We start from the raw sequence: 11,103 nt of genomic DNA on the forward strand, positions 1-11,103 counted from the left end.
AATTTATCAATTGATTTATTTTTAATTTTCTTTTGTTTTATTTTATTCTGTTTATATTTTATTTCATTTATTTATTTAGTTTGGGTGTGTGTAAGTCATTGGCGTAGCACAGAACTTTTCTAATAAAATAATAATTTTTATAAAAATAAATAAATAAAAAATATTTTTAAAAAAATAAAAAAAAGGGAAAGAGGGTTGACTTTTTTTTGGAGGGAGGGGGAATTTGGGCCAATGAACTTGGGGGGATGGGCACCTCTGGGCGGAGGTAAGCTAAGCAACCTGACGCTTGGAGATGTAGTTGTGCTGTGGAAAGAGGGGGGAAGAACTGGAAGCGAAAAGGGAAAACTTCATTTTGTTAAAGATAGAATCAGCGGGAACGCGCAAGCACTGAAGTTTTGCTGCTCTCTCATTGTCGCTGATCCTACGCATTATAAAATAAAGTGTTCTGTTTCCGAATCCAGCCCATTCGCCAATAAAATAAATAAATATAATTAAAAAACCATTGTCCTGTGGGCACTAGAGATGAGACGGGCTCAGCCCAGGCCCGACAGCCCGAGCCCTGGCACGAAGCGGGCTCGGGCTCTACAACCGAAGATAGATTTCGGGATCGCGCGGGCTCGGACGCAAGCTAAGATATTCAATCGTCTATCTCCAAACAAATTCAAAGCAAAAAAAAAAAAACATTATCATGCTGTGAGAAAAAGAAGCGAACATTTCAATCAATGTGAAAATTTAACCAAATAAATAAATAAATAAACAAATAAATAAATAAATAAATTAACGCTTAATTTATAATATGATTTTTTTTAATTACTATTGCAATATGTCACACAGTAATGCATTTGAAGTGGAGCATTTTGAGAAAATTTAGAAACTTCTGTCAATGAAGAATATTCAACAACATTTTTCATTGACAGAGAGATAAAAAAAAAGAACCAATCGCAGTTGCAATACAAGTACCCATATATTTAGTTATTGCAAAACAACTGCTGAGATTAACATCTCATTAAATCATGTCAGACTGTTCTATTCTATTCTATTCAAGAGTCACAACTGACTACAACTGTATTTATGTCGAGGACTGCATACAAAGTGCCTTGCCTCCATTATTTTATACACCGATAGATGGCAGCACCATCACCGGATCGAACAGTTAATGAGAATTTAGAACTAGTCCAAGAGCTAATAGCTACCTGGAACTAGCACCCCCAGAGGTATCGTTTCACTTGGAGGACATTGAGACCACGAGCATATTTAACGTCGCCCAGTCCCCTTTAATGACGACGGTGGGTCTTCGACCAGCGGGGATCGAACCCGAGCCCCTCCGACCCCGAGTCCAATGCCCTACCGATCAGGCTACCACGGCCCTATGTCAGACTGTAGAATGTTTTTAATACAAGTTTCCTTCGGGTTCGGGCGGGCTCGGATTTTGGTCCGAGACTATTCCACTCGGGCTCGTGCTCTCAAAAATGAGCCCGAACTCATCTCTAGCGGGCACCCCTGTTTTTCCGAAGAAAAGGTTTGTCCCGTCAATGTCCACTCCAGAGGGGTTTGTATTTGACTTTCTTTAAGTAAATCCATCGTAAATGTAGAAACCTGTGTAGTTCTTTTAAAGCTACTTAAAAACAGTTTACAAGTAACTCTTGATATAAGTTGATTCATAAGAAAGAAAAAAAAGTATCTGACTTTAATTACAAATCTGTTTTTGAAATTACTAGTTTACATACTCCACTCTTGATTCTTTTTACAAAACCTTCTTTTACTCGTTAGAATGATATCGCTGATGATTAGAGTATTATACCAATCTCATTCTAACCTCAACGTATTACAATCACTATAATAGATATAACCAGAGCTGCCAACTGCTAAGAAAAAAATCGTAGTTTCTACGAATTACAGCTTTTAACTACGATGCTACGAAAGCGGGTCCAAAAATTACGATTTTCTGTTTTTCTAATTTATAACCCCAAGAAAGCAAGAAGGGAGAAAAAAAAAAAAAAAAACAGCATGAAAACTAAACCGGTAAGTTCAGAAAATCGAACGTCTACACATGTGCTGACTGCTGACGGTCTCTACGCAACAAGCATCCCTCTTCAAAAGTTGCGTGGTGTAAAGATGTATTGGTTCTTAGATCACGACGCTGATCCAGTGGTTGAATCTTCGGCAAAAAAAAGCGGAAGAACTGCCAATAATTCCGAGAAGAAATTTTTTTTTTAAATTCCGTGTTAATATTTTCTCTATCATATTTGAAATTTGTTTGATATCATTGTTTTTGTTCTTTATACTGTCGACAATTCATCACTGTGTAAATCTGCGGCAGCGGCCCCCCCCTCCCCCCTGCAAAATGCTGCTACGATTTCGGATTTTCAAAAGTTGGCAGCTCTGGATATAACAATAATCAGAAATAAATTGCGTCAAGTTCTACAAGCGTTCTCCCCCACCCCCCTTTCTTCGGGTCCACAGATCTTGGTCAATGTGGAGAGTCATCGCTTGCATTTTCCTCAGTATTTTACTACCACAGTTGCTCATTCCCTGATTTTTATTCTGAAGTCGGTCACTAATCTACTAGCACCAAAGGTACTAAGCACGATAAGTTCTGGACAAATAGTGCACATTGTGTGTTTTACAGATCTTGAAACGGGTGCCAAACTCCCCCAAGTTCAATGACGCAAATCCCTCCCCCCGCTCCATTTTTCTCAACCCTCTTTCCCTTTTTTCATTTTTTTAATTTTTTAGCTTTCTTTTTTTTTTAAATATTTTTATTTATTTATTTTTAATTATTATTATTATTATTTTATTAGAAAAGTTCTGTACTACGCCAATGACATACACACACACATAAACTAAATAAACAAATGAAATAAAATATAAACAGAAAACAATAACATGAAATAAATAATTTAAATTAAATATGAATCAATAAATAAATTCAAATGAATAAATGGAAAAATTACCCCCCCCCCCCCTTTGATGCCACAACTTGCGTTATAATTCCCCCTGTGGGCACCCCTGTCTTGAAGTAGTACAAAAAGGAAAAAAAAAAATCTAAGTATTGAGCCAATGTACTGACTATATATAAGTATTTTGTCCGAAAGACGGCGCTGTTGTAGCGAAAAAAAACTAAGTCTTTTTTTTCTTCATAATGTGCTAGACACAATTTCAATTGAGCTGTGATGAAATGAATTTGCTTGTTTTTAAAGAGTCCATAGTGCCACTAGTAAGAATATCGTCCCAATTGTTCGTGTTTGTGATTAAAATTTCAACTATTGGCAGTTGTTTAACAAGAATGGTTTATGAAAAACTTCAAGCACAAAGAAGTCGGTAAGTGAATTTTGACTGTTTATTTTATCGCAAATGACTACAAAAATATTTACTATTTACACGTAAGAGAGTTTTTGAAAGATCAAATGATATAGTTTAAATACTAGAGCTATCATTTCAGATTTTGATATCCGTCAGTTAAATTTAGTGGATAAAAATGCGAAATTGTTTTGTAGAATTAGTAGAACTGTTTAATCAGATTTGAAAAACATGTTGATGAATATCCTGGAAAACTATATTTTGTTCAAATAGATTAATTGTTGCTAAATAGAGAAACTTTGAAGTTAAGAATTATATTTGGGTGACGCTATTATCGAGTTAAAACTGAATTTAATCCTAAGGATGTCTAAAATTGAATTAAATTTCATCGTCTGTAAACTGGAAATATCGACGAAAGGCAAACGTTCTCAGATTTAGTTAATGCAAGTGTACACAATATTACAAAATTATAAAACGCACCAAAATTTGTCGTTTTTAAAATTTGACAATCATTACTATTTCTGATTGCAATTATTCTGATTGTAAACGTTCTGAAGAATATGTTTCAAATAAGCGCGAACAAGTTTTTGTTCGTGTAAAAAGGTTCATGTTATTATCGCATGAAATCTTCGGCTGCAATTTTAAACTTAGTTGACAACAGTAATTCGCAAATCCAGAGCTCGAATACGCTACCTTGCGGTGATTAATAATACTAAAGAAAGGGGTAAAACATTCCATTCCACGTGTTTTCTTTGGGGGTAAATTGCAGGCTTCAGACAGTTTGCGGTGTAATGTAATTTCAGAAGAATAGAAAAGAAAGCTTCCCACAAATACGATGAAAAATTACTGCCATTCACTAAGCGTCAAAGCAAGTTATAAGTTACGGCATTTGCTTGTTTACCTTTTTCATCCGCCATTAGACAGTGGCTGCAGCGCCCCTATAGTTTGTTGAAGTTGCGAATGAAATAGTTCTCTCTCTTGAAGTAGTATATGAAAAAAAAGTTGCAAATAATAAGTGAGACATTTAAATGAATCTTTATGTTGCAGAAAACTGGTCATGATATAAAAAAGTGGTTTGAATGGCTGTTAAAAAAGGAATCGCGATGTAAAAACAACATTTCATTTAAAGCCACAAGTAAAATTCTAACTCTACAGTATGCCAGAGAAGCATACTGTAGGTTCCAACGTTTTAAATTCGAACGTGCAAAAAGCAGTTCAATTTGTGAATAATAATAATCTTATACATATAAAATCTGAGTATCTATCTATCTATCTATCTATGTCCAAGCTTCTTCTCCCGAACGACAGTGAACTGACCATCGAACCAGGTATCGATGGATTCGTAATCCTCCCGTCTTCATGTTTGGCTATTTAACATAATCCTCCGATAATAATTAGCGGAGATATCAATTAAAAACTATTTATTATGACTCTTAGATTTCAAAATCAAATCCCTATTTTTCGAAGGCTTTCCTCCATTTAAATTATTATTCAGTGCTTCATCTCAACTTTCCGCAACAATGCTTTTATTAAAATGTATAGCGTGAAGAAAATCATTGAGATGAAAGATCTGTTGCCATTTTTTTTTCTCGAATATGAACAGGTAAAATTATTAACGTTGATGAGGTGTTTTGGCAAAAATATGTTTTACTGGTGTTTTGCAAACCTTGCTTTACACGCATTTATTTATTCCTTAACGCGTTAGAAACTAGTGTCAGTGTACTACAAAAGCATCAACTGGACTGCTCTTACATTTTTTAGGTAGCCCGTGCAACGCCGGGCACGCAGCTAGTAATAATAATAATAGGGGTTTTACACGTTTGTCCAATATTTGCGGAACTAATTTTTGTCAAAGAAGTAACAAATTTAGGTTTTTGGTCCTTCTGAATCGCATGTTGATAAGAACGAATCACTATCAATTTGCGCTTGATTTTTTTAAAAGTTTGTTTGCGCTAAAGTAATATATAGGTATCTCTAGTATAACACGGTTAATTCGTACCGTGCTATGTCGAAACCGTGTTATAAGAAACTTATTTGTTTATTTAAATAATTATTTTAGTTTGTATATGTATGTAAATAACATAATTCAGGGTAATTTGTACCGTGTTGTATCGAAACCGCGTTTCGAGATACCGTGGCTCCCAAAAGTTTTCGTACACTTTGAAATTTTTTAGTAAAACCAAAATAACGCAAAACTGAATTCGAATATAAAGTCCAATTTTTTTTCACACCATTCCTATGTCATTCTAAATAAAACCCTGTATTCTTTTAAAAATATTGATGGATCTTCTTTTTGAAATGGGCCAAAAAACGAAGAGACAGAGAAATAATATGCTACAAAAGTCATCGTACACTCACATATTTTCGAATAAATTCATGATTAAAATTATCATATGTCGTTTTTTTTTTATTATTTTTGCATTGTATTGACCCTTAAAACTCATTTGCCTTTAATTTTTTGTTTTTTTATTCCTTAATACTGTGCTTATTACTTTAAAATGGCGGGTATTCGTAAAAAACCACAAACACCATTCGAAATTTGAATTTTTTCCCCACAGTAGCGGTAAATTGGTTTGAAATTTCTCTAAATTAGTTAATTTATTCCATTCTATAGTAAAGTGCTTGATAAAATGCTGTAAAGAAAAGAATCGGACCGAAAACAAGGTAAGAAAAGGTCAACCGGCAAAGTTGTGAAAGCGTGATCGTAGATTTAGTTAAAAAAAATTATAAAAAAAGACACATTTGAGTGCTGTAAAAGTTTCTGCAGAGTTAAATGAAAATTTTTACGTTTAATTTTAACCTAAAGTTGTTTGTCAAGTTCTCTGATTAGCTGGATTAACTGGGGCCTCTTCCCGCAGCAATTTTCTTGACCGTGCGAAACATAGAAAGCTTACGCTTTTCGTTGCAAAATCAATGATAAAAAAGCTCAAAACGTTTTGAAATTACGTCTTACTTACAGATAAAAATAAATTCAACATTTTTGGTCAAATTTTTGTACAATTGTAAATAGAAGAAAAAATTAAGAACCTAATCTTAAGAACTTAGTTGAACCAGTTAATCAGGACGGTGGAGGCGTTTTCGTGTGAGGGTGCATATCAGCATCAGGACTTGGTAGTTTGGAATTTTTCGATGAAATAATGAATCATGCTGTTCATTTAAATATTTAAAAAACCAATTTTAAACTATTAGCCAAAAATTTGGTTATCGGAAACAACTTTGTTTTTTATCAAGACAACGATAAGAAGCACACGATTTTCAACGTTTGCGTCTAGTGCCTCAAAAATGATCCTAAAGTTTAGAAAATACCCCTTCAACCTCCAGATTTGAACTTAATGTAACATATTTAGAGATATCTGGAGGCTAGATTACGAAAATACGGCTTTGAAACGAAAATAGAGCTAGTAACAATAAGACTCGAAGTGGTGGTTGAACACTTACTCAGAAATTACGCAAAAAAAAGAAAGAAAAAAGAATGAAATCTATTCCCAGACGTTTAAAAGGTGTTGTTGATACTGCATGATATTCTACTAAATAATAACTTAATAAAAAGTTATATTATTCAATAATATATAGATATTTTTTAAAGTGTACAAAGACTTTTGTGAGATAAAATTTCCGGCACTTTTTGGTTTTTAATTTTTAAAAAATTAAGTTTTAATAAATTTTTAAAAAATTTCATGTAGTTTTGTTGAAAATTGATTATGGATCTTATAATTAAATACCTATTTCGAAATATTAATTCTAACCAATAGATAGGGCCCTATTTCATTGAAAGTCGTAGGTGTACGAACACTTTTAGGAGCCACAGTATATCGAAGTTGTCTTATGCGAAACTTGGATATTATTGTAGATCAAGGCAATGTATATCGTGTTATATAGGAGTCACGTCTTAGGGTGTCAAGTTTTATCATAACTGAAACTTCGTTCTAATAAAATTTACAAAACCCGCTGTTTGCATTCATAGAAAGAAAAAAGAAGAAACTTTAATCAAATTCATTTACAAAGAACAAAACGCATACTGTGAAAAAGAAAATTAGAGATTTTCTGCAGCAATAAAAGTCGTCTGAGCAACAGCAACGAAAAAAATGTATGTATAAAATAAAATTAATAGAATGTCGTGGTTTCCTTCAGTCAAAAGTACTACTTTTAGTCACTGAAATTGATAGAATAAGTTAAAAAAATAACATGGACCCAGAAAATACTTTCATTTTCCCAACAGTTATTTTTTAATTAATTTTTTAAAGTGTCCGATTTTGAAAATAAGGCGTGATCCTTATGACGTCACAAATGATGCATTTTGGCGCGTCTTTCTACCACGGTTCCACGTTATGATAATCAACAAGCGAATTAAAATTGCGCTCTACGCTTGCTATCAACCATATCGTTGCCAATACACGTGAGGAAAGATGTGAATTAAATATTTTGCTCTGTGATTGGCAACAGAGAATGGCAGTTCATCATTTGTGATGTCACACGACAGAAGCGTAAACAATAAAATCGCACAGATTTCAGTAATTTATTAAAAATATTAAACTTAAACAAATTATTTAAAAAATGGTCGGATCCTATGTACGATTAAGCGATAAGAGCATGCTTAAAAGCATGCTCTTTCAGAAAAAAATACTTTTAAAATTTCGAAAACGACCCCATTATTCTATTGCTATTTTTTTTTTATTTATCGTTTGCGAAATTTAGCTTAATATAATTTTCAACGTTTTTTAAGTGAAATAAAAATGAAATTCATTTAAAAAAAAAAAAAAAATCGCGTTATATCAAAACCGTGTAATATTAACTTCAACTTTCATGTAGTGTGATATCGAATCCGTGTTCTTATAATCGCAAAATTTATGCCATGTAATATCAAAACCGTGTTATACGAGTTCCGTATTATGCGAGGGACGCACGAGGGTTCCACATTGATGTGACAGACGGTACAATTCGATTAGTTCAATGTCTTACGTTCTCTTATTAGTGTGATTAGTAGTGAAGTCAAGTTATTATTTTCATCTTATTTTCAGAGTTTTGTGTGTGTTTCTAAGACCGCTTTTGTAACTGATGAAAGAAAAAAAAAGAAAGAATAGAATTTCATGTTTCTTCCCCTAAATAAGTTAAACACTTTTTCAGTGATCCATTTATTTTGTATTTTTAAATGATAATGTAACTGAATTTCGTTGTAAAGATCTATGGGTAACAGGCCCTGATTTACCATTAGGCTTAGGGGCTTAAGGGCCTCCTAGCGCCAGGTGCCTCCAAAAAAAAAAAAAAAAAGAATCAGCCCGTCATTTTAAATAATTGCCGGGAGGGGGGGAGGGGGCAAAGAATCATTTTATAGAGAAAAGACAACAAAATGCATAAATACATTATGGATCTAAAATCCTGCCCCTTGATCGTCCAAATGACGGTTCTGCAGACCATATAAAAATTGTACGAAAATATGGCTACACTGCCGTGCTAAGCACAAAAGTCATGTCTGCACTTTTTATCAAAATTGAGTTACGGTCCCCAAGTTATTCTTTGTCACATAATTTACCTAAATACAATGTTTTATGGTCATTTGTGAATAGGAAATATTTTTTTAAAAAATCTGAAAAAGTTGCATCCGTATCAAACTCATGAAGCACACAACTTTTGGCATTTTCTCATTTTGAGCGCAGATGCAGATACGAGTTAGAACGGCAGTATAATGGGGTCGTTTCCAAAATTTTAAAAGTATTTTTTTTCTGAAAGAACATTCTTAAAAGCATAGGATCTAACTATTTTTTAAATAACTTGTTTAAGTTTAATGTTTTTAAAAAATTACTTAAATCGGTGCGCTTTCATTGTTTACATTTCTTGCCGATGACATCACAAATGATGAAATGCCATTCTGAGTTGCCATTCACAGAGCAAAATATTAATTCGCATCTTTACTCACGTGTATTGGCAACGATAGGGTTGATAGCAAGCATAGAGCGCAATTTTAATTCGCTTCTTGATTATCATAACGTGGAAACGCGATAGAAAGTTGCGCCAAAGAGCATCATTTGGGATGTCATCAAGACCACGCCTCGTTTGAAAAATCGGACACTTTAAAAAATTAATTAAAAAATAACAGTTGGGAAAATGAAATAATTTTCTGGGTCCATGTTATTTTTTTTGCTTATACTATCAATTTCAGTGACTAGAAGTACTTCTTTCGACTGAAGGAAACAACCCCATTCGTTTGAAATGGTGTTTGAAATTAAGAAAGACATATGAAGTGAAAAACAATGTGGCTTTTAACATCAAAACAGCTATTCTTTGCTATCTAGGCATTACGTTTAGGAAGTTTCTATCCTCATTGCGCATTAACCTGTAACATATGTAATAACAGAAAAGTTCAGTGGTTTCACCTCTACAGCATTTTCGTCGTTTTGTGCTGTTCAAGGGCATATGTGCCGGACCTACTGTCCTAAAATTCATCATTCAGGCCCTGCTTGATGAGGCTAATCCAATCTGGCGCGACCAGCGATCAAGAAGAGCCAGAGGCGGCGATTGAAACTGAAAAGTGGGGGGCGGGCGGTGATAAAAAGACAGCTAAAAGCCATAAGATTTTTAGCGGCAGCATAAAAAAAAGGAGGGGGGGGGGGAGGGGGAGAGGAAGCAAAAGAGAAACCAGCTGATGTGTGCATCACATGACTTTTTTTTAGTCCAATTTATTTTCTCATTATTAGCAGTTTTAATGTGATTCAATAGTTTACTATCTAAATATCACCAACAGTGGTCAAATTGAAACCAGATTTTAAAAAAAGGAAAAAAATCGCCAAATTTGTCGCCAACTTGGCGACAAAACATGGCGACCAAAAGACAGGCGATATATCGCCAAGTGTCCACCAAATTATAACACCACCTAAGTTTACATCGAAATTAACAATGATTTCCCCCCAAAAAGGGGCAAAAGACCCCTTTAAAAGCACCCGAATGCAACCAAAAGGGGAGCTGCACTACTAGATCCTACTAGGAGTCTACATACCAAATTTCAACTTTCTAGGACATTCCGTTCTTGAGTTATGCGACATACATACGCACGTACGCACATACGTACACTGCACTCCTGTTTGTGAAAATTGCAACAGCATGAAAGACTTAAGCGAGAGAGCTGAAAACTGCAGGAAATGTAAAGTAGGGCATGATATGCAAATGATTAGAATTGCAGACCGGTAGCGCATGCGTATGCTGAGCAGCGCCCTCTAAACGGCGGATCGAACCGAATGTAAATAGACGGCTGTATTGAAACGTGTATGATTATCGGTGGTTATATGCTAGAGTAAACGTAAACTGAATTTTTGCTACGCCTCTTCGACGAAAGAAAGCGAAATTTGAGCAAATTTCGGAGTTTGAACGGGGCAGATTCGTTGGCCTTAGTGAAGCTGGATTGTCTTATCGTGCAGTAGCCGCTTGTGTGCAGCGTAACAGCAGCACAATCATGCGTGTTTGGAAGCAGTGGACGGACGAGGGTCGGACAGCTCGGAAATCCGGGAGTGGACCCCGAAATGTGACGTCAGCTCGCGATGACAGACACCTGGTGCGTATGGCGCTGACGGACCTCACAGCTTCTTCTAGACAATTGGCAGCACATTGGTTAACAGCTACAGGTGTTTCATTTTATGCTTCATCCATTCGGAGACGTCTGCTGCAGAGTGGGCTGCGCGCAAGGATTCCTTTATACAGGATTCCTCTCACGCAAAACCATCGCCGCCTGCGGCTACAATGGGCCAATGTGCATAGGAGCTGGCGTGCTGATTGGCAGCAGGTCGTCTTTTCTGACGAATCCCGCTTCAATTT

This window comes from Uloborus diversus, chromosome 7 (genome assembly GCF_026930045.1).
Source record: "Uloborus diversus isolate 005 chromosome 7, Udiv.v.3.1, whole genome shotgun sequence".
NCBI lineage: Eukaryota > Metazoa > Arthropoda > Arachnida > Araneae > Uloboridae > Uloborus > Uloborus diversus.